This window comes from Adiantum capillus-veneris, chromosome 20 (assembly GCF_014529385.1).
Source record: "Adiantum capillus-veneris isolate H3 chromosome 20, ASM1452938v2, whole genome shotgun sequence".
Classification (NCBI taxonomy): Eukaryota; Viridiplantae; Streptophyta; class Polypodiopsida; order Polypodiales; family Pteridaceae; genus Adiantum; species Adiantum capillus-veneris.
Window position 1 is genome coordinate 121,486,284 of NC_140950.1, and position 24,899 is coordinate 121,511,182.

Sequence of the window (24,899 nt, forward strand, 5' to 3'; positions counted from 1 at the left end):
CCTCTCACAACTACACTACAAGAAGAGATGGTAAACAGGTGAATTAAGTGAAAAGAGGTAATCTTGGTCTTTTTCCATAAAATAAGATATTTCGAGGCTAAAAGAAATAAGCATGTGAATGTGACACCTCAAAGATGCCTTGAAGGACAAGACACACAAGTTGGGACCCCCTGGTGGAGCCACACAGAAGATGCCTAGGTGGGGCTCACATACATCATGCACCCACATGGAGCCTCAACGACCAAAAAAGCTGAATTTCATGATATTTTGAGTCCTAATATTGCCCATTTTAATAAATATCCAAAGAACATTTGATTTGGGCTAATTCTTTAGCCTAATCAAGTGATTATGTAAAACATGGCTCCCTTACCTAAAAAAGGGCAACCTTCTCTTCACTGGGGGCAAGTTATGAGTGAGTGAGAATAGCTCAGTTCCATAGTGACACACTCATCTTAGTGCCACAATTTCTCTTGAACAAAGGCCGAAGTCTTGCCTCATCTTCTCTCTCCATTAAGGTGGTGACGATTGCTCTCATGTAAGATATATGTTGCTATTTTTTCTTTCATTTGCATATCTAGTCCAATACTTATCTCTAACTCTATCTCTATCTCTCATTATCTAACTTTAATAACACTTAGATATATCTCTAATTCTATCTTTACTCCTCGTTTCATCTCTCTTGTTGTGTCCTAATTGTTTCATTGGAAGGTATTCAAGCAGCAATCTTGTCAATGTAACGGGCACAACCTTCTTGCGGGAAACAATTATGTGCACAAGGTTAGTAACCATATCTTTATCTTTCACAAGCATCTCTCTCTCTTAAGGTTCTCATTCTCTTCCACAAAGCCTAGAATCTCCTTGCTACAGGTACTTCTCTCCCCGCAGTATCCTTATTGCCTAAGGACAACAATAGGGCTTGGGAGAGAAACTCTCTTCTTCTTCTGCTTTCACTTCTTTCACACCTCTATCTTTGAACATACTAAGTATATCATCGATGAATAATCATAATCCACATAGAGAAGATTTCTTTCATTTCCATTCTATGCAATATATAGGGCCAACATTTGGATTAGTCGAAAGATTCACTTTCAGCAATGCATAGTGTTTCTGTTTGGTCCTGAAAGGCTCAACGAAATACTTCTCTCACCAGATCCCATCATACTACCTATTATTTACTATAACTTCTCTTTTGATGTGAGTGTGGTTATTTTATTATGAATCAAGAGGATTTGTACTCACAACTAATCCCCATCGCTAGACAAAACATATACATTATAGTAAGCACAAAGCTACAGTTCCAAAGAGCAATCCGTAGCTTATTTGGAAAACAAAGATTAAATATCATTAACTTATCCATTAACCCTTTTATCCTAACCATGATACGATATGATCGTAATCTCGATGTTTTCATTTTTGTTTTGTTTTGACTATCTTTCATGAGTTCTCTCCATCACGTGGAAAGTGAGCAGCTTCTTTGGCTACATTTCTTCTTTAGCTCTAGAAGCTATGTTATCTACATCTTAGCTCCTTCTCATAACCCTTGAGCTTCCTCACAAACTCTCATAGCAAGAGGCCCGGTGCCTTCCTGACAAGACCTCCAACTTCTTGACATATTTTTGGTGAACCCGACGTGAATCTGCCAGGGTGAGAGTTTGTGGGTAACCATGGGTGATCATGTTGAACCACAGGGTATGCATTTTGACCCAGGAACAATGCAGATGTTTCAAGCATTTGTAATGTTCATGCAACAACAACTTGCTACTGAAAGAAGGGAGATTTTAGCAAACGAAGTCCATACAAGCGATCGTCAACAGAATGGATCAGTTCAATGGCAAAGATGTAACCAAGTACTTACACGGGTATGTGAAGGAGATGGAGCTGCATCAAGTAACAGAAGGTGAGATGATTCAAAGCTTTGAGCTAGTTGTTGCTCCAGAAATTAGGGAGCATGTTAGGGCAATTAAAGATGGGCATGGGAGAAATTGGGAAGAACTCAAAGTAGCTTTAAAGGAGGAATATTTCATGGAGGACTCTGAGAGAGTGACCAAAAGGACATTCTTAGAATGGGTTGTCAAGCCAAAGCAAGGACTATCAATAACAGAGCTACTTAGGGAATTTGAGCGGCGCTATGCACAACATACTAGGACAGAAAGGGCCACACTAGATGCAGAGAAGACAGATCTTTTCTTACAAGCCGCAGGTAAAGAGTTTCAAGAAAATTTGGAGCTTCTTCTTGAAGATAAAGATGCTCGGCAAGGACTAAATACCGACTGGAATGAAGTTGAAGGTGTTGTCTCGTTGCTTGCCAAACGACAAAGAAGAACGGACAAGATGGTAGTAAACACTACAAGTCCTTCAACCTCAACTTCTGACAAAATGGTAAAGCCCACTTATATGGCTCCTAAGTTTGATGAGTCTATGCTAGATGAACTTGTGAAGGGAATGCGTGACTTGAAGGTGAATCTTGCAAAGCTTGAAGAAAAAGGCACACCATCAGGACCACTTCTTAGGCAAAGACAACAGCCCAAAGAAGGGTTTGTTAATAGATGTGTTTGGTGTGATAGTACAGACCATGTAAGAAGGGATTGTGATGATTTTAGTGATGCTTTGTCAAAAGATGTTGTCTTTTTTAAGGATGGTAAAATCCACTTAAGAGAGACAGGTCTACCCTTGAGAACTAACTTTGGGAAGGGGGGAATGCAAACCTTAGTTGAAGATATGGAAACTAACCATGCTAGCTCTTCAATTGAGAGCATCTTAGTGATGAAGAGGTGAATGACCATCATGGTTAAATTTGGCCAAATGTCATGCAATTAGCTAAAAAGGGAAAGCTTACAAAAGAGATTCTACATGAAGCAGGTGATTGCATACGTCTAGAAACAGGATGGAATGATCCAGTGGACTCATTGTCAGTGCATGCCTACATTACAAACTGCCAACAAAATGACGCTATTGTAGAAGAAAAGCGTAGGCATGAGAATGTTGATGAAGGACCATCAAAAAGAGCTTCTAGAAGTGGGGGAATAAGTGACTCAATGCCTTCCCAAACAACCCCGACACAAGGAGCGTCTCCACCTGAAGTACTCATGATGGAGTCTACAACAAGAAAGAAGAAAGAGCCAGCAAAAGGTAAGACAAAAGGCCCAACTTATAAACTACAATCTGATATTGAGGTTGCTACAGATTAAAACAAAGTCTTGGAGGAAAGGATCTTGAATAGCAAGATTGAGTTTACTCTAGGAGAAGTTCTTGGCATTGCAAAGCGTGAATTCCATGAGGAGATCATTGACATCATCAAGAGGAAAAGGAAAACCCTTGCTAAAGTTTCTCGTCCACAGGTTGAAGGGGAAACCTCGAAGACACAAGGGATGCAGCTGCAAAATAAGGAGGATGATGGAGCTGTGGTAGGATGCTACCAATCTAGTGGGAGAGTGAAGCAAGTGCATTTTTCAAATGATGATGAAGAAGTTGAAGATATTCCTAGGAGCTACTATTTACGAAGTCATTGGGCAAGGGCTACTACAGAAACATTGGTCAAGTTAGGTGACCTTGAAGATCCATTTGTTTCCTTGATTGACCATGGTTCAAAAATAAACATAATGTCAAAGATCCTCTACAACAAGTGCAAATGGCCGATGGACACAGATCATGGCTGGATGGTAAAAGTGGCAAACAATTCATCCAGTGAATTGTATGCAGCATGTCTAGGTGTGAAGGTGACAATAGGTGATGTAAAGATTGACCAAAACTTCTTTGTACGGGATACATCTTCATATCATCTCATCCTTGGATAGCCCTACATTGTGGGAGTTCGAATGGAAACAAAGGTAATGGATGATGGTTCAGCATATGCTAGGATACGTAGCAAAGATGGTAAATGAGCGGTCCAATTTCTCACAGTTTGTGTAAACCATGAAAGAAATCGTGACAACCTCAGAGAACATCCTCTACCAAAGGTGAGCAAAGAGTTTCATGATCATAGAGAAATGATGGGTTTTGGCCAAGTACCATTGTAAAGCGGGATTGCAGTGGTACAGAAAGAAAAAGGGTCTCTCTTGATTCAACAATAGGTGAAACTTTCTCAACGAGCTCCTTGGTAACAAGGAATGGATCAGTATGTTTTACAAAACTTGAAGATTTGAAGAGATAAGAGAGACAATATGTGCATAATGTACAAATAGGCATGAAAAAGAGTGGGTTGTTAGAGCCTACTGAAAATGTTTTCGGTTTGTGTAAACAAGTTTCTTTTGTAGATACTATGGGTGAGCTTGATGCTATAATGGGGTCTAGTTTGCATCTTGAAAATGAATTTGTGGAAGTTTTCTCTATGCAAATGTATCAAGTAATAGAAGCCTTTAAAGAAAGCCAAACAGTTGGCCCAGAATTCCATGTTGAAACTAAATACAAGAGTGTAGCAAAGAAGGTGAAACTAGTAGCTTCACCCTTACCACCCAAAAACAGGGCAAAGATTGAGCAGGCTTCTTTACAACCAAGTTTGAGGAATCCTAAAAAGATTGGGCATACCTTCACAAAGGAGTCTTTCCAAGAGTTGCAGATTGGTTGCAAGGAGTTTCTAACACAGGAGGAGACAAAGTGCTTCAAAGAAATGCTTTCAAAGCATGGTAAGGCTTTTGCATTTGATCCACAGGAGATAGGATGTGTTGATCCTTCTATTGTAGCTCCTATGGTAATTTTCACAATACCTCATGTGCCTTGGTATCTGTGGCCTATTCCGGTTCCAAAGGCTCATTTGCCAAAGTTAGTAGAGCTACTGAATGAGAAAATCAAAATGGGAATCTTGGAGCCTTCTTGTGCTCCATACTCAAACAGGTGGTCACAATTCCAAAGAAGAATGGTTCTCTACGCTTCATCCAAGATATGCAACGAGTGAACAAGGTGACAATTAGAAATGTAGGTACAGGTCCAATTGTGGATGAGTTTACAGAGGCGTTTGCAGGGAGGGCAATCTACTCAATGGGGGATCTCTACTGAGGGTATGATCAATTTTAGCTTGCAATCGAAAGCAGAGACTTGACAACCATGAGGACACCTTTGGGGTTGGTAAGGATGTGTACCTTGCGACAGGGAGCAACCAACTCGGTTGCACATATGATGAATGGGATGAATAAGGTCTTACGTGACTTTATTCCTCAGATCACAATGCGTTTCATTGATGATTTGCCTATCAAAGGATGTGAAGAAAGTGACAAAGATGAAGCTTTGGATCTCAAGGGATGTCGCAAGTTTGTGGTAAATCACATAAATGATTGTGATAAAATTTTGTCTAGGTTGAAAGAAGTGAATCTTACATTGGCAGGGAAAAAGTCTATGTTTGGTGTCAATGAAGTGTTCATTGTGGGGCACATGTGCGGGCCATATGGTAGGAAACCTTGTCCATCAAAGGTAGATGCCATCCAAAGAATGAAAGAAACATGCACTAGCATCACTGAGGTTAGAAGGTTTCTGGGAGCATGTGTCTTCTATGTTATTTGTATTCCACATTATGCAGATGTAGCTGATCCTCTTTATCAGCTGCTTAGAAAGAATCAAAAGTTTAAATGGACAGAAGCACATGTAAAATCCATGAAAAAGCTAAAGGAGTTGCTCCAGTCAGCAACAACTTTGAGAAAGGTAGACTATGAGTGTCAAAGGCCAGTAATTGTGACATTAGACAACAGTCCTACAGTGATTGGATGGGCAATAGGACAAGATGACAAAGAAGGACACATGTATGTGGTAAGATTTGGAGAAAAGGTACTAAGTGCTCGTCAAAGAAACTATCCACAGATAAAGAGAGAGTTATGGGGTATGGTTACAGCCTTGAAAAGTGGGAAAGAGTACCTAATTGGTGCATGTGTGGTTGTAGAAACAGATTGTCTACTACTTCTTGGGATGATTGCTGCTCAACGCCAGACATTGCTATGTTGCGGTGGATTCCTACATTAAGTCCTTAAATCCCGAGTTTAAACACATTGCAGGTAAAGACAATACATTGGCAGATATGCTATCAAGGGCAAGGTATGAAGATGAGTCACAAATGATTGACGAGGGAGATGATGTAAGCACAAAGTTCTATTCTATCTCTCATGTCAAAGGTAACAATGTCTGCATGACTAATCTACTTGAATCATTCTTGAAAGAGCTTTATGAAGGTGATTGGCTTCTTATTGGAAGCTACTTGAGTACTCTAACAAAACAGGATGATTGGTCTGAACAGGAATTCAAGAGGATACGCAGGAAAGCATATGGGTACTTTTTGAGGGATGGTTACTTGTGGAAGCATCCTAAACAAAAGGGTGCTACACCACAATGGGTTATATGTAAAAAAGAGACTCAAGTAAAGCTCATGCAAGAGTTTCATGAGAGTCTATGGGCTGAACACAGGGGTGTGTGGGCAACCTTCTCCAAGTTGAAAGAAAAATACCGGTGGAAGGGTATGTATAAAGATGTATCTCAATTTGTAGAGTCATGTGTAACTTGTCAAATGTATTCAAATTTCCAACATCGTGATGGATTGCACCCTACATATCCACTAGCCATGCACTATAAATGGGTTGTGGATCTAGTCACAATGCCTTTAGGACTCTGGCAGATGAGATACTTGGTTCTTGCACGAGAGGACCTAACTAACCAGGTTGAAGGAAGAGCATTAAGAGCTAAAACCACAGAACCTGTGTGCAAATTCCTTCTTGATGAGGTGATTTGCCGTTATGGTTGTGTGAGAAAGATCACTGTAGACAGAGGTGAACTGGATGCCGAAGAAGCAAGGGAGTTCTTTTCTAGATTAGGAATCAAGCTTTCTCTTACTACAGCTTACAAACCTGAAGGCAATGGAAAGAGTGAAAGAGGGCACCCTCCTATCATCAAAGCTTTGGCCAAGTCTTGCGAAGGAAGAGTTGGTGAGTGGCCAAAATTGTTACCATATGCTTTATGGGCTGATCGTACAACACATAGCTCAGTAACTGGCTACATGCCTGCGGAGCTAATGTATGGTCAAAATCCAGTGATGCCGATTGAAGATACAATTCCCACATGGAATGTACTACCTTGGCAAGAGGGGCTTAGCAGGGAAGATCTCCTTGCACTGTGTATAAGGCAACTAGAGAGAAGACCTGGAGACATTGAAGCTGCAAAAGAACGACTCAAAAATGCAAGGTGAAAAAACAAGGACTACTTTGATAAGCGACATCGACTCGGGAGCAAAGCAATTGACAAAGGTGACTGGGTTTTAGTGTATGATAGTAGCCTTGATAACCAGCACACAGTCATGCATAAGTTCTCAAAAAGATGGTTTGGACCATATGTTGTAAAGCATGTGCATGAAAATGCTACTTACAGCTTTTCTGAACTAGATGGTACAGAAGTAAAGATTCCCATTGCAGGAAAAAGGATCAAAATGTTTAAGAGAAGAGGAGACAATGATCCAGAAGATGTTGACGAGGAACAAGAGCAAAATACAGGTGAAGATCAAAGTGAACATGAAGCTCAGAAATCATCCAGTGAAAAAGAAAGCAAGGAAGATGTACAAGAGGGCTGATCTTACAAAGAGACAATGTGGCACATACTGGAGAATGTGCAGGTTTAGAGGGGGTGGATATCATGCTGTGGCACGTATATAGTGGAAATGGGCATTAAAAATTTTATCTTGTGACTTTTTGACGCATAAGTATACTTCAAATAATACTCATATGCATAAATAAAAGCTTTCTACCATACCTTAGTATTACCTTTGAAGTAATATAAATGTACATTACTATTAGAAAGTACTGCAAGAGAAGTATCAATGATTGTGCCTCTTTTTGTCTGGAGGAAAAGCATTTGTATATTTCTTCTAATATCTTAGCTATACATTACCATATATAAATTATTTTCTTCTTTTCACATTTATTTAATAATATAACCCTTCAATAATGCATACCTTCTTGGATACATACAAGAGGGAAGGGCCTACTAGAAGACTTTATGAAAAGGAAGATCCAAAGCTTCGTGGACCATCCCAATTTGAAAATCCCAACCTAAGGGCATGAAGAAAAGGCCAAAACCAATTCAAGCTCTTTTAGTAGGCCAATTTTTCCTTTTGAAGCATATCAATCCGAGTTACAGGTCAAAAGATACAGGGAAACCAGTGAAAAACCCTCTCACAACTACACTGCAAGAAGAGATGGTAAACAGGTGAATCAAGTGAAAAGAGGTAATCTTGGTCTTTTTCCATAAAATAAGATATTTCGAGGCTAAAAGACATAGGCATGTGAATGTGACACCTCAAAGATGCCTTGAAGGACAAGACACACAAGTTGGGACCCCCTGCTGGAGCCACACAGAAGATGCCTAGGTGGGGCTCACATACATCATGCACCCACATGGAGCCTCAACGACCAAAAATGCTGAATTTCATGATATTTTGAGTCCTAATATTTCCCATTTTAATAAATATCCAAAGAAAATTTGATTTGGGCTAATTCTTTAGCCTAATCAAGTGATTATGTAAAACATGGCTCCCTTACCTATAAAAAGGGCAACCTTCTCTTCATTGGAGGCAAGTTATGAGTGAGTGAGAATAGCTCAGTTCCATAGTGACACACTCTTCTTAGTGCCACAATTTCTCTTGAAGAAAGGCCGAAGTCTTGCCTCATCTTCTCTCTCCATTAAGGTGGTGACGATTGCTCTCATGTAAGATATATGTTGCTATTTTTTCTTTCATTTGCATATCTAGTCCAATACTTGTCTCTAAATCTATCTCTATCTCTCATTATCTAACTTTAATAACACTTAGATATATCTCTAATTCTATCTTTACTCCTCCTTTCATCTCTCTTGTTGTGTCCTAATTGTTTCATTGGAAGGTATTCAAGCAGCAATCTTGTCAATGTAACGGGCACAACCTTCTTGCGGGAAACAATTATGTGCACAAGGTTAGTAACCATATCTTTATCTTTCACAAGCATCTCTCTCTCTTAAGGTTCTCATTATCTTCCACAAAGCCTAGAATCTCCTTGCTACAGGTACTTCTCTCCCCGCAGTATCCTTATTGCCTAAGGGCAACAATAGGGCTTGAGAGAGAAACTCTCTTCTTCTCCTCCTTTCACTTCTTGCACACCTCTATCTTTGAACATACTAAGTATATCATCGATGAATAATCATAATCCACATAGAGGTGATTTCTTTCATTTCCATTCTGTGCAATCTATTAGGGTCAACATTTGGATTAGTTGAAAGATTCACTTTCAGTAATGCATAGTGTTTCTATTTGGTCTTGAAAGGCTCAACAAAATACTTCTCTCACCAGATTCCATCATACTACCTATTATTGACTATAACTTATCTTTTGATGTGAGTGTGGTTATTTTATTATGAATCAAGAGGATTTGTACTCACAACTAATCCCCATCGCTAGACAAAATATATACATTATAGTAAGCACAAAGCTACAATTCCAAAGAGCAATCCGTAGCTTATCTGGACAACAAAGATTAAATATCATTAACTCATCCATTAACCCTTTTATCCTACCCATGATACGATATGATCGTAATCTCAATGTTTTCATTTTTGTTTTGTTTTGACTATCTTTCATGAGTTCTCTCCATCACGTGGAAAGTGAGCAGCTTCTTTGGCTACAATTTTTCTTTAGCTCTAGAAGCTATGTTATCTACATCTTAGCTCCTTCTCATAACCCTTGAGCTTCCTCACAAACTCTCACAGCAAGAGTCCCGGTGCCTTCCTGGCAAGACCGCCAACTTCTTGAAAGCGTTTTGTACAACCTTTGGCCTTTATGAATATCTAGTCATGCCTTTTGGCTTGACTAATGCACCAGCTACATTCAATCAATTAATGAAGAAAACTTTTAGACCCTATCGCAAATTCATTGGAGTGTTCGTTGATGATATCATCATCTACTCGAGTTCCTTGGAGGAACACAAGCAACATCTCCAAGTGATTTTTCAAGCATTAAGGGAGAATAAGCTTTTTCTCAATCAAAAGAAAGGTGAATTTTTCCTTCAAGAGATTCAATATTTAGGTCATATTATCTCTCAAGATGGTATCCGTATGGATCCATCAAAGTTGGAGGTCATAAAATCATGGCCTAATCCAAGGAATCTACATGACCTAAGAAGCTTTATTGGTATGTGTGCATACTATAGACGCTTCAAAGAAAAATTCTCTCAAATAGCAGGACCATTACATGACATAACAAAGAAAAACGTTAAGTATTTATGGACTGCTAAGGAGCAAAATTCTGTTGACGAGCTCAAAGAGTAGCTTACCTCCCAACCAGTCCTTATGTTTCCGAATCTCTCAAAGCCATTTGAGGTCCAAGGTGATGCTTGTGGTGATTGCCTTGGTGCACTCTTGCTTCAAGAAGGGCATGCCATAGCATATGAGAGCCGAAGGCTCAATACAGATGAACGCGTCTTAGGCATCTATGAGAAAGAACTGTTAGCTATTCTACATGCCCTAGACACATGGAAGCACTATTTATTGGGGACTCCATTCATTTTATGAGCAGACCATCAAAGTCTCAAGTACTTCATAACGCAAACACAACTGTCCAACAAACAAATGAGGTGGGAATTTTTTTTTTTGCAATTTAATTTCCACATTGCTCACATTGCTGGTAATCACAATCAAGTGGCTAATGCACTTTCACGACCAGCAAAAGTTAATGTTGTGTCTATATCAACTCACAATGATCTATCATCTATGATAGATTAGTATGTTGTTGACCCTGACTTTAAAGACATAATGTCATCCCTTTCTTTGGGGAAGAAATAGGAACCATTCACCTTGCAGGATAGTTATCTTCTCCATGGAAATAAGCTATGTGTTACCTACTCGGTTCATGAGAAAGTCATGTATGAATCCCATGTTCTCCCTATGCAGGGCATAGAGGCATTCAACCTACTCTTTGAGGAGTAGGGACGTACTTTTATTGGCCTACCATGAAAGTGGACATACAAGAGTATGTTTGAAAATGTGTGGTATGCCAAAAGACCAAGTATGATAGAGGGAAGCAACCTGGATTACTCCAGCCATTGCCAATCCCTAATTCACCATGGGAGAGTATATCCATGAATTTTATCTTTGGATTACCCAAGTCTATCCATGGGAATACGGGAATATGGACAATAGTTGACAGGTTTAGCAAGCAAGCACACTTTATTCCTGTCAAGAAGACTATTAAGGCACACCAAATGGCAACTCTCTTCATATCCCAAATTTTCAAACACCATGGATTGCCAACATCCATCGTGTCAGATAGAGATCCTAGAATGACCAGTAGTTTTTGGAAAGGTCTCGTCAAAAATCTAGGTACAAGATTGAATTTCTCTTCGGTTTATCACCCACAAACAGATGGCCAAAGTGAGAAAGTGATTCTTGATCTACTAAAGACCTATGTTATAGAAGTAGGTCAACGCTCACAATGGGAAAAGTACTTACCTCTTAGAGTATGCATATAATAATACTATCCATACTTCTACGGGAAAGCACCTTTTGAAATCATAGAGGGAAGACCTAAAAGTCCCTTACTACTTAAAGTACATGGGAAGATCTTCGTTGTCGATGCGTATAGCCTTGACCTGCAAGCATCTTTTCAAAAGATTAAGGAGGCTATATCCATATCTCAACTAAGGCAAAAATTTACTGTTCACAAGCACAGAAGGGCCTTAACATTCAAAGAAAAATATTGGGTCCTACTTAAGTTTCCTAAGGCTCAATTGAGGCAAACGACGGGCAAAAATCCTACGGGCCATCAAAAGTATTATGCTAAACTAGCAAAAAGATACTATGGTCCTTTTAAAAATTTTGAAGCCAATCATAGAGGTGGTTTATCAACTCAAGTTGCCTAGCCACTGGCTCATACACAATGCTTTTCATGTGAGCTTACTTTAGCCCTACAAAGGAGAGCCTTCAAATGAACCATTATTTAAGACTCTCCCAAAACCAAAGACCAAGAAGAGGTGCTACAACCTGAAGCTATCCTTTGACATGAAGACAAGGTACCACAACATGGTAAGATTATTCGACGGTATCTTATTAAGTTCAAAAATTATCCTTTTGAAGATGCTAGATGGATGCAAGGAATCCAGCTTAAGGATAGTATTAACCTTGTCAACACTTACAATGCTACATTAAAGTAAGCAAATGTACATGTTTCTATTAAATGTGTTAGGAAATAAGACGTAGCTAAATAGATAATTGAGTAGTTACTTAATGGAGAGAGACAGATTTATATACACGAGATTATAGAGTAGAGAGAGAGAGAGGGAGTACACACGATATACGTGGTTCACCCAATGTGGGCTACGTCCACGGGAAAGCAGCCACTCAATGGCTTTAGTACTTCAAAACAAGAAGTAGTTTACAAAGGGATTATACCCTTAATGGAGCTCCCTCCTTGCTTCACTCTCACCACCTCACACTCACCTTGTTGCATCAACTTCACACTATGAAATGTGTGTAGAAATGGCCTCCTTTTATAGGCCAAAAGGGCTGCCCTCTCTTATGAGAGACAGCCATGTGTAGCCACCCTTGTGCGAATAAGTCCAAATCGGACCCTCCAATCCGCCCATGTGTGGCCGCCCTTGAGAAGACAAGTCCGCTTTTGAATTCGGCCACCGGCCATTGAATTCAGCCACCGGCCACCGGCCTTTGACTTCCGACCACCGGACATCGCCCACCGGCCACCGGCCATTGACTTCCGACCACCGGCCACCGACCATTGAATTCGGCCACCGGCCACTGGCCATTGACTTCCGACCACCAGCCAACCGACCGGTTGTTTTCCGACCACTTTCCGACAGCCGTCCGGCGATAATATTCCGAAGAAAAAAACGTCTCCGGGGCCTCCGCCCCCGAGGCCTTTCAAGTTGCCCTTGATTCTTGTCCGTGAAAATTTTGGTTTCCGGTGAGTGATTTTCCTTCACGCACGATGGCTTCTCCTCATAATGGGGGCCTTACAAATTTGCGCTTTTACCACAGAAAATTACAAGGGTAAATCAGGCTCCATACTTAACAATCTCCCACTTGGAGACTGATCTCCAAACCAAACCTGTGACTGCTTTCCATTCTGGCTTCTTATCCTTGAATGCCGATTGAAGATGAGCAAAAGCTCAACTTCTCCTTGTTGACCACCTTTGTAAACATGTCTGCAGGATTTTCACTTGTATGCACCTTTCCTAGCTTTAGTTGTCCCTCTTCCAAAAGACTGCATATGAAGTGATATCTCACCTCAATGTGCTTTGTCCTTGAATGAAAGGCTGAGTTCTTTGCAAGATGGATAGCGCTTTGGCTATCACTGTACAAGACACAATTGTCTTGTTTGAATCCAAGCTCTTCTAAGAATCTGTGAAGCCACAGAATTTCTTTGCTTGCCTCCGTCATTGCTACATACTCTGCTTCCGTGGTAGAAAGTGAAACCACTTTCTGCAGCTTTGAAGCCCAGCTTACTGCTGTGCCTCCAACCGTGAACACATAGCCAGTAGTGCTCCTTCGAGTATCTTTGTCACCTGCCATATCTGCATCAGCATACCCTTTTAGAAAAATATTAGTTCCTCCAAAATACAAAGCATTTGTTGTTGTCCCTTTTAGATACCTAAGTATCCACTTCACAGCTTGCCAATGCTCTTTACCTGGGTTGTCCATGAACCTCCTCACAACTCCCACTGCATGTGCAATGTCTGGCCTTGTCCAGACCATAGCATACATTAGAGAACCTACCGCTGTAGCATATGGAACTTTAGACATATAGGCTATCTCCTCTCGTGTCTTTGGACACATATCCTTCGTTAGTTTAAAATGACCAGCCAAAGGTGTAGAAATTGGTTTTGCATTTTGCATTGCAAACCTTTCTGGTACCTTCTTGATGTAATCTTCTTGAGATAGCTTTATTGTCTTCTTCGTTCTGTCCCTTGATATTTTCATACCAAGTATCCTCTTGGCAGCACCTAAATCTTTCATTGAAAAAGATTTGGACAGCTCCTCTTTTAGGTCTTTGATGTCCTGCATGTTAGCACTTGCAATCAACATGTCATCAACATACAACATTAGGATGATGAATTTCCCATCTCCCAAATTCTCCGTGTAGACACAGTGATCCGAGTTGCATCTTGTGAATCCATGATCCAACATCCATCGATCAAACTTCAAGTACCATTGTCTTGATGCTTGCTTTAAACCATACAAGCTCTTCTTTAATCTGCAAACCATTTTCTCCTTACCTTTTACTTCATACCCCTTTGGTTGAAGCATGTAGATTTCCTCCTCTAAGTCACCGTGAGGGAATGCCGTATTTACGTCCATTTGCTCGAGATTTAGATCATGAGCAGCCACAAGGCTTAAGACAAGCCTAATTGAGTTCATTTTTACAACAGGAGAAAATATTTCATTGAAGTCAATACCTTTCTTTTGAGAAAAACCTTTTACCACAAGCCTAGACTTGTACCTTTTCTTCCCACCTTCTTCTCCCTTTAGCTTGTACACCCATTTGTTTTGAAGTGCCCGCTTACCTTTAGGCAACTCAACCAACTCCCATGTTTGGTTGCGATGTAGTGAGTCCATCTCCACTTGCATCCTCTTCGTCCATTCTTCTTTGGATTCATGTTGCATAGCTTCTTCATATGATTCCGGCTCTCCAGAATCTGAGATCAAGAGATGGTTGAACGAAGGAACAAACCTTTCTGGAGGTCTACTTGCTCTTGTAGATCTTCGCGGAATAGGTTGAGGCTCCTCATTTGGTTGACGTTGTTGCACATTGTCACCGTTTGCAGTCCTTGAGTCTTCACCGTCCTCAAGCTCCATGTAATCATCACCTGTTTCTTTTGTTTGTTTTCTTTCCAAGTAATCTTTGTACATATTTTGTTCGTTAAAAATTACATCCCTACTCCTTAAGATTTTACCATCTTCAGGATTCCATAGGCGATACCCAAAGTCTCCTTCTCCATAGCCAATGAAGAAACACTTTTTGGACTTTGCATCTAACTTTGATCTTAGGCTTCTATCTATGTGCATGAAAGCCTCACACCCAAACACTTTGAGAAATGCATAATTCACCGGTTTACCTGTCCATGACTCTTCTGGAACTCCCCCATCCAATGTCGTTGAGGGTGACCGATTGATGAAGTACACAGACGTACTTACAGCTTCCGCCCAAAGCTCAAGCGGTAGGCCTGCATGTAGCCGCATGCTTTGTGCTCGTTCCATGATTGTCCTGTTCATCCTTTCTGAAATCCCATTTTGTTGAGGTGTCCTTGGGGTTGTCCTTTGCCTCCGAATGCCATTGCTAGCACAAAAGCTTGGCTGCAATATTCGCCTCCATTGTCGGATCTGAGGCATTTAACCTTGGTACCTGTTTCATTCTCCACAAAGGCTTTCCACCTTTGAAATATGGAAAATACATCGGATTTATTCTTCATGACATAAACCCATGTTTTTCTACTCGCATCGTCTATGAATGTTACATAGTACAATGAGCCACCAAGTGATGGTGTACTTGCAGGACCCCAAACATCAGAATGAACCAACTCAAGTTTTTTATTTTTTCTTTCATTTCTTGATTTTTGAAATTTTACCCTCTTTTGTTTACCATAAACACACTCTTCACAGAACTCTAAGTCCACTTCTTTCAAACCTAGTAGAAGCTTCTTTGTTTGAAGGATTTGCATTCCTTTGGCACTCATATGCCCAAGTCGGTAGTGCCACACCGCACTATCAACTTCTGTAGTTGATGCACAAGCTGAAGGTTGCGTGCTAACAGTACACAAGTAAAGTGTACCGACTTTTTCACCCTTGGCAACCACCAAAGATCCCTTTGAGATCTTCCACCGTTTGTTTCCGAATGCAATGTTGTGACCTTCATCGTCGAATTGTCCTAGAGATCAAATTTTTGCAAAGAGAAGGAACATGCCTAACATCTTTAAGCTTCCATTCATTTCCGTTAGCAGTTTTGACAGAAACTGTACCTTTGCCGACAATCTCACAAGCTTCATCATCTCCCAAGTATACATACCCAAAATTACCTTTTGTGTAGTCTTGAAAATGTTGCTTGTGTGGTGTCGCATGGAATGAAGCCCTGGAATCTACTATCCAGGAATTAGACACATTGTCTAATGAGAGAATTAGAGCATCTTGCTCTACTTTACCTGCCACATTGGCCTCCGATGTTGGCTTGTTTTCTTGAGACTCTGTCTCCTTCTTTTTCTTGGACCAGCAATCCTTCTTGACGTGGCCCTTCTTGCCACAGTTCCAACATTCAAGAACTGACTTTGTGCGTGACTTGCTCCGCCTTGAGCGATCACGATCCTTTTGGTTTTTGAACCTCTCCTTAAGCCTTCCTCTTGTTTCCACTGATAGTGCAGCACTTGATGATTCTCCTGTGCTTCTCCTTCGCATTTCCTCGCTTAGGAGAACACCCACAACATCATCAAACTTAAGAGTATTTGTGCCAGAGATAGAATTACTTACAGCCATCACAAGGCTGTCCCAACTATCCGGTAGAGATGATAGTATAAGGAGAGCTCGCACTTCGTCATCGAAATTGATTTTCACTGATCGAAGTTGACTTATGTTTGTGTTAAAGTCATTTAGGTGTTCTGCAACTGAACCATTCTCTGCCATCTTTAGATTGAACAAACGCTTCATAAGAAATACCTTATTAGATGCCGATGGTTTCTCGTAGAAGTCGTCAAGTGACTTCATCAAGTCCTCCGTGGTCTTCATCTCCGAAACATTGAAGGCCACCGTTGACGCCAAGCTTAACCGGATTGTTCCCAGTGCCTTTCGATCAAGGACAATCCATGCTTCATCTGCCATTGTTGCGGGCTTCTTCGCAAGACCGCCTAGTGGCAAATAGAGGTCCTTCTGGTAGAGATAGTCTTCAATCTGCATCTTCCAATGTTGGTAGTTTTTTCCGTTGAACTTCTCAATCTTGAGCTTCCCTTCCTCTGCCATAACTCCCACTCAATTCAAGGAATCCTTTCCTTGAGATAATTTAGCTACGAGCAAACCTTGCTCTGATACCAATTGTTAGGAAATAAGACGTAGCTAAATAGATAATTGAGTAGATTACTTAATGGAGAGAGACAGATTTATATACACGAGATTATAGAGTAGAGAGAGAGAGAGAGAGAGTACACACGATATATGTGGTTCACCCAATGTGGGCTACGTCCACGGGGAAGCAGCCACTCAATGGCTTTAGTACTTCAAAACAAGAAGTAGTTTACAAAGGGATTATACCCTTAATGGAGCTCCCGCCTTGCTTCACTCTCGCCACCTCACACTCACCTTGTTGCATCAACTTCACACTATGAAATGTGTGTAGAAATGGCCTCCTTTTATAGGCCGAAAGGGTTGCCCTCTCTTATGAGAGACAGCCATGTGTAGCCGCCCTTGTGCGAATAAGTCCAAATCGGACCCTCCAATCCGCCCATGTGTGGCCGCCCTTGAGAAGACAAGTCCGCTTTTGAATTCAGCCACCGGCCATTGAATTCGGCCACCGACCACCGGCCATTGACTTCCGACCACCGGCCATCGGCCATTGACTACCGGCCACCGGCCAACCGACCGGTTGTTTTCCGACCACTTTCCGGCTGCCGTCCGGCCATAATATTCCGACGAAAAAGAATATTCCGACAAAAAAAAGTCTCGGGGGCCTCCGCCCCCAAGGCCTTTAAAGTTGCCCCTGATTCTTGTCCGTGAAAATTTTGGTTTCCGGTGAGTGATTTTCCTTCACGCACGATGGCTTCTCCTCATAATGGGGGCCTTACAAATGTGCGCTTTTACCATAGAAAATTACAAGGGTAAATCAGGGTCCATACTTAACAAAATGATCAATGTCTTTGTCTTACAGGACTAATTATCTCTTTATTGTGCACAAATTTAAGTAGTATGCATACTAAGAATCATGTTTGTGATGACGACCTCTCTCAAACACCATGTAGAATTTGTGACTCTACTTGAGAGGATGAAATGGACTAAACAGTAGACATGTTTGCGGCAGCTATGTCTCCCAAGCACCAAATAGATTAGTCATCCATCTTGGAATGATGTTGTAGGGTGAAAAGGGATCCTCTACCCACGAAGACAAATTGACTAATGACTATGGCTTTATCTCTTTTACCTCATAATTGAGGACGACTATGATTTCAAGACACAATAGATTCTTCCAATAGTTTGAAATCAACAAACCCTTGATACAAACCAGCTGCATATTCCATGAGCAGCATGCTTGTTGATTTGCAAACCCCTAATTAAAAAATCCCAACCTGATAGAAGAAATTTGTAATTGCCAGGGAAATTTCCCCATGCACAACTCCTTTGGTTATAAGTTTCCAAAATTTTCCCTTTCAGTCACTGCTCGAGCAAGTTTTACTTACCCTCTATCTTGCAAATCACATTTTTTTTCACAACTTTGTTGGTTAGTCTCAAATTCCTCCTCCTATCTTGCTTTGTGGTGTGTCCCAAACGAGAAAGAGAAAACTTGCCAATGTTGTGAGAAAGAGATAAGATCCATTCCTTGATTTTCTTGCTTAAACTCATGCCTCCGAGAGAGAGAGAGAGAGAGAGAGAGAGAGAGAGAGAGAGAGAGAGAGAGAGAGAGAGAGAGAGAGTCTTTCTTCTCTATGCCTTGCAAGCTCAAGAGAGATTTGCAACTCCTCTCCTCCCCTCCTTGTCTTTCCCCGTTCTTGTCTAAGACACCGGCCTCCTTCCATTTCACATTGTCGGGCTTCTGGCTGTAGACGGACAATCAGTGTAGCCTTGAACTGAGCGAATCCAATGCAGATAAGAGTTATTTAGTGTTAGAAGAAGCTATATTGACTCACAAAGAGTAATAACAAAAGAAAATCATGACTCGAGACACAAAATAAAACCAATTATCAACACTGAATTGAAGTTGGAAATTAGAAGATGCTTCCAATAAATGAATATCTAAAACCTTGATACAAATCTGCTGCATACTCCATCATGGTATGCCCGTTGATTTGCAATTTAATATTCAAATACCCCAAACTTGAAAACAATCCATAATTGCTAGGCGAAATTTGCCCTGTTTAACTCCTTCATTTATCAAAAAATTTGAAGAAAAGAAAAAAAATCCTTCCACCTTGTGCTCGGTCGAGGTTCGTGCGCCCTCTACCACTTTATTTGTGTCTTCTTTCCCCAAGTTGATAAAGAGAGAGAGAAAAGTTTCTCTAATACCACTTCATATCCTCTTCCCTTGCTTGCTTTCTTCGTAAACCTAGGGAGAGGGACATCTGAGAGGGAGAGAGAGATAGAACCTTACTCTTGAGAGGGAGAGCAAACCCCTTTGCTCTCTTCTTCCTCTGCCTCCTTAGGCCATGATCACCCTCCTCCTCCAAGATCTCCCGTACTCCTCTCTTGCTCGTTTGTCTACGAGAGGGACAATGGCCGCGGGGGGGGGGGAGAGAGAGAGAGAGAGAGAGAGAGAGAGAGAGAGAGAGAGAGAGAGAGAGAGAGAGAGAGAGAGAGAGAGAGAGAGAGGACCTATCCTTCCTGCCTCCTTGCTTCCACCGTCAAGGGATCTTGAAGATCTTGCCCCCTTTTAGAGCTCTCCTTTTCCGCCAATCCTTGGCTCTTCTTTCCCTTTGACCTCTCACAACCTTCCCTTCTCTCGTTGATTCCCCTTTCTTCGATGTCCACCCCCGCTTTTTTTCCCTTCCTTTATTTTTAGGTTCTTCCCCTCTTTTGTTGTCATGCCACCGTGACAAGATGCCTGAATCCCAACTGATAATGTGGCATCCTGTCATGAGACCTGCACAAAAAATTGCACCATCGATAGCGAATAGGGGTGCTCGAGGTCATGAGAAGTTTTTGCTTCTTGGTAGCACCCATCCGAGCTCGCTATTGTGCATTATAATCATATTCTCCCTCCCCTGCTCTCATGTTCATTGCCTGCATGCGATGCCCTCTTTTATTTTCCCCCATTTCCATTATTTTAAAAAGCCCTTCTTTTCAAGGGTCCTTGGGTAGCCATAATTTGGCTCATTGGGCGGCCTTGAGTTTATGGGCGGCCACCCCACCTTCCAATGGTCATGCCACATCACATTGGACATATATATTGACCAAGGTATTACCTAGCCACATTTGGCATACACACCAAGCAAAGCATTGCTTCACACAATTTTCATCTTCAGCAGCCCTTGACTGACAATATCATCGTGAGTTTTGTTGCCCATATTAATGTCTTGGATAGTGCCACATGCCCTCAAGATTCAAGTATAGGTGATTGCATTTGAAAAAAGGCCTTCCCTTTGATAGATTCTTCCCCAAGATCATCAATCACTTTATGTGCTTCCGTAAGGATACTACATTTCATATAAATATCGGCTAAGGTACTTCCAAATGCGACTTCACTTTCCGACATTCCCCACCACCATCAATGTACTACAAGAGATGACACTCCAAAAAAGATTCTCCTCGAGCAGTTATGGATCTATTAAGTTCACTGTATTCTAGAGATTGGTTGAAACCCAAAAAATCCTAGTGTGGCATGCTGACCAAGGCGACCAAACTAGTACAGAACTGGCCCTTGATGAAACTGAAACTACTAATCTCCTGGTAGCCAAAGCTCAGATTGCCGATCTAAAAAGATAAACCTACTCTACAAAGTGAGCACTTCAGCCCCATGCATTCATACCATCCCTTACCCTTCATCTGCAATGTCAGGACACGGGTCCTGTACCCTAAGAACTAGGCTAGGCAAGGACTAAGGTCAAGGGCCGGGCTAGGCAGTGTGGACAGGGGATCCGTCTAGGGCAAGGGGCTAGGAGCCCACCTATAAAGGGAGGTTGGGAGGAGGATCCAGGAGAGCCTAGTTGCCTAGTTTCTTACACTGGTATCAGAGCTCAGGGGAAGAGAGAGCTATGAAGGAGGGGGAAGGTCTCTCTCTCTCTCTTTAGGACTCTCTCTCTTAAATTCGGTATGAGACATGGCCTCTCTCTCGCTTGGGAGTCTTCTCTCTCCCTCGTTTTTCAGCAGAAGGGCGAGCATGATCTCGTTTGGGATGATTAGCATGACCAAGCATGGCTTGAGTCTTGGCTATGGAGGATACGAGTTGCAAGGCTATGTGCATGGCTGTGGGAAACTGCCCCTGCAGAACCGAAGAGGAGAATCCGTGTGCAGGGCCGCTAAGCCGGGAGGGAGCAAGGGCTCGACCTCCACCAAATCGGGCAAGATAAGGCTCTGCGACGGCGCCCTCACGAACACAGCAAGTTCGACATAAGGCCGAAGCCCGGGAGGCAAGACTGAGGCGCTCCAAGCACCTGCTCTCGCTGCTGAGCCGCCATAGCTGCTGCGTATTTTTTTTTTCCTCACTTTCGTTGATTTTCCCTCTCCACACGATGGGCACCCCAAGGCCAACGGCCTTAGGGTTTTAACCCAATTAAGGGAGGGTCCCCACCCCGGGCACAGACCCCTCCAGCGTTCGACCCCTTGCTTCGCCAAGCTTGGAGATCCGAGGCCGATGAGCTGCCGAGTTTCATGACGACGTTTCATCAACAGAGCCGGTTTAAGGCATGGAGTACAACAAAAACAATCCTATGATGGAATTCACGCAAGGATGATGTTATGGTTTGATTCAAGATGCGTTCCCACTCCGCACTTGTTGCAGTCCTTAACCGAATTTCTGATTATGCATAGCACCATCTTTGGCATGGGCTGCAAGGCGGCATGACTCTCAGCACACGGCGTGGAATTCTTCATCAAGAACTTCTGTGGAATAAATTTAGTATGACACTTTGGAACGATCGATTGCGGCCTCAACGGATGGAGGCAAAGGGCAGGGTGGATTTTTTGTTGATCGGTTCGAGGATCATGGACGCTCATATACATGAGCATTGTAGCCGACGAGGCGAGTTGACGTAGGTATCTAATCATGCAAAGTGCAAGGAACCGGCAAGGCGGATCGGCATTAGTCAGCACTACGATGTGCACACCATACATGTTTGGACTCGCCATTGGTTGGCAAAGTCGGATATGACAAGGTCGTATCTACACTAAACAAGGGGGATCGAAGTATACCTTTCCTCAGGCTTGAAAGGGGAATCCACAACATGCCCGATGACAGAAACAGTTGTGCGGGTAAGTTATGACGGCATGGAAGCAAGACGTCAAGGCTCGCCATATCTTGGTATGCATGTTCATGCATGCTGCCAGAGATCGACACCATGGTACTCCAAGTCGTCACGCAATTCATGAGGTATGCAGTTATTTTACATTTTTTGATTGCTTTGTGATTGCTTGCTATGGCAACGCCAAGGTCTAGAATCTCAAGGAGATTGGCACAACCTGTTGCTCGTTGACATAAAGGGAGCCAAGGTGCTCCGCAGGGTTGGCTCTTTGTCACTACGTCTAGAAGCGGACATAGGGCGTTTGCCGCACATTACTAGCTAATTTCAGTTGAACTCACTCGACAAGGTCGACTCTTTTTGTCCTGATATCTGTATGTCAACAACCACTTCAGTTGGCTATTAGCACGGCTTCAATTTACGCATCTTGCAGCTCAACTGCCCACGTTTGGTATATGCTATGAGCATACAAACTTGGGAGGGATTTGACACTATGCTTGAAGGATCTTTCATGGTGTACATGATACAAGAGGGCAAAATTGGCTATGAGCCAAATTCGAACGAGTATTCCTTTGGAAGTTCAACACAACTGGTAGCAGTCGAATGACCAGGTTAGCCAAGCTTAAGTTTTTCTTATTTATTTATTTTTTTCATGTTTACACTTTACTTGGCAATTACTGTCATTGTGCAAAGCAAAGTGCTTTGGCAATTTTATACGAATCAAGGCTTACGCTTTTGCATGCAAGGCATGCTAAGCAGGTGGCATGGATTCCACCACTTCATGCATTATGCTTCCGCTGCCACACTCGCAACTTTGTCAAGGACAGAAGAAGTGATGGATTGTTTAACCTGATGGTTGGTTGCTATCAACACCCAACAGCACTAAAAGGAACCCCAAATCTAGGACTTATTTCACAGGCAAAGTGCCAATGCTACGTCATTTTCATACAACCACGACCTGCAAGGAAGGTAGGTCAAGATGTGGTTGTGTTTTTTTTGTTACCTCTCTCAATAAGCGAGTCATACCGAAAAATTTTGGAATGCTTATACGATAAGCTCAAGTCAGGCATAAGATGCATAAGAGCACATACCTTGGGTACACTCTCTAAAAACTTAAGGAAAGTTCCTTTGCCCAGCATGCTCTTCTTCTCTTGTTCTCTCTCTCTTTAAGGGAAAAATGAAAATCTTATAAGAAGCTTTTGATACGTGTTTTGCTCGTGAGTCAGCCTGAGCCAAGGTGCTCTAAATCTCAGCTAACACGTGGCTAAGATGCTACTCAAATTAGTCTTCATTGGTTCATCCATTGATCACTAATTTGCATAAGGGCTATGAGCCACACAGGCTAAGAGATTGACCAAGGGTAAGACCCAATTATTGGCATTCTTTGGGTGATTGTTTTCAAGATCGAACAGATCTACCCAGGGAAGTACACATCAACGTTACTGGACAAGCAAGAGTCTTGTCATTACGGATGTTTAGGGTGTCATTTTGGCACTACATTTTTTCTGTGCGACACTCACGTTGAGTTTTTGAAAATCTTCAACTCACAGCTGCTAATCTCTATAAGGAAGTATAGATACAACAATCAGTTCCGACAGCATGGCTATCCACAAGAGATCGGTAGTTCACTTGTGTGGGTCTCCTGCTCTCTCTATAGCACTACGGAGTGTCTATGGACATACTGTTTTGGGGTAAGACCCGACAGGTGATTGCTACATCACCCCAGAGGTATTAAGGATCACAGTTTGATCTGCATTGAGGATCACAGTTGATCTCTCCCAGTTATACTTTCAAGGAAAGAATTCCGCAATCTACCACGCGGTAGCAGACAAACACACTTTTCAAGTTGATTCCACTCAATCTGTACACGGTTAACTATGTTGGTTACCGTTATCTGCTAGTTGAGCAGTTTCTTCAAAGAGTCTTATCAAGGAGTTTGACTACGTAGATTCTAATCCAAGAGCTTGGATTGCAAAGGCAACAACCAGGCTTCCCAGTGCAATGTTGTTTGTTTTTTTAGGTAGGGGATGTGCTCCTACCCATTTGAATACGGGTAAGTGAACATTACGTTCGAATCTCCAGGTATGCATCTATTGATTTGGTGTTATTCCATTTTGAGTATGCTTTGCTTGGTTTTTCAAGACGTATAAGTACGCTTGAATGTTACAGAGTCATGCCAAGGGCATGTCGCCACAAAGTATTTTGGGCCAAGTAGCCAATCTATCTTTTTGCCTTATGCTATTATGAACCTACTTGTAGGGTTCAATTTGGCACATGTTGTCACATGGGATACAACATGGTCTAGGAACTCAAAGAGTTCGGTTTAGCCAGTGTGGAGCAATGAATGAGGGTCCCTCTCACTCCTGTCGTAAAGTGTTTAGAGCTACCTCCACACACAAGTACACCTTGTACTTGTAGGATGTTCTTTTTCAGACATCCTTAGTTGTGACATATTCCACATGTGGCGAATATGAGTCTCTGGGACTGACACTGGCGCCCCTATTTCAAATATGTGTCACGACAAAGTCCCTAAGTGCTGGTCACATCTGCTTTCTAGACCATTTTTAGCACAATGTATCAGGAGCAATTTCGTGGCCAGAAATTTTCGGATACTTAGAATGACTTGTTAAGGTACAAGTATTGCTAAACAACATTATAGATGGTTGTTTATACATATAGCAAATGAAAAATTTTCATTGTTGTATCTAGAAGTGATCACTGTTTCACCTTCTATTATGTTTCAGACGTTTAAGCAAAGCTTGCAAAGGATTGCAAATGAACGTATTTAGTTTCTTTCTAGAACTAGTTACATTC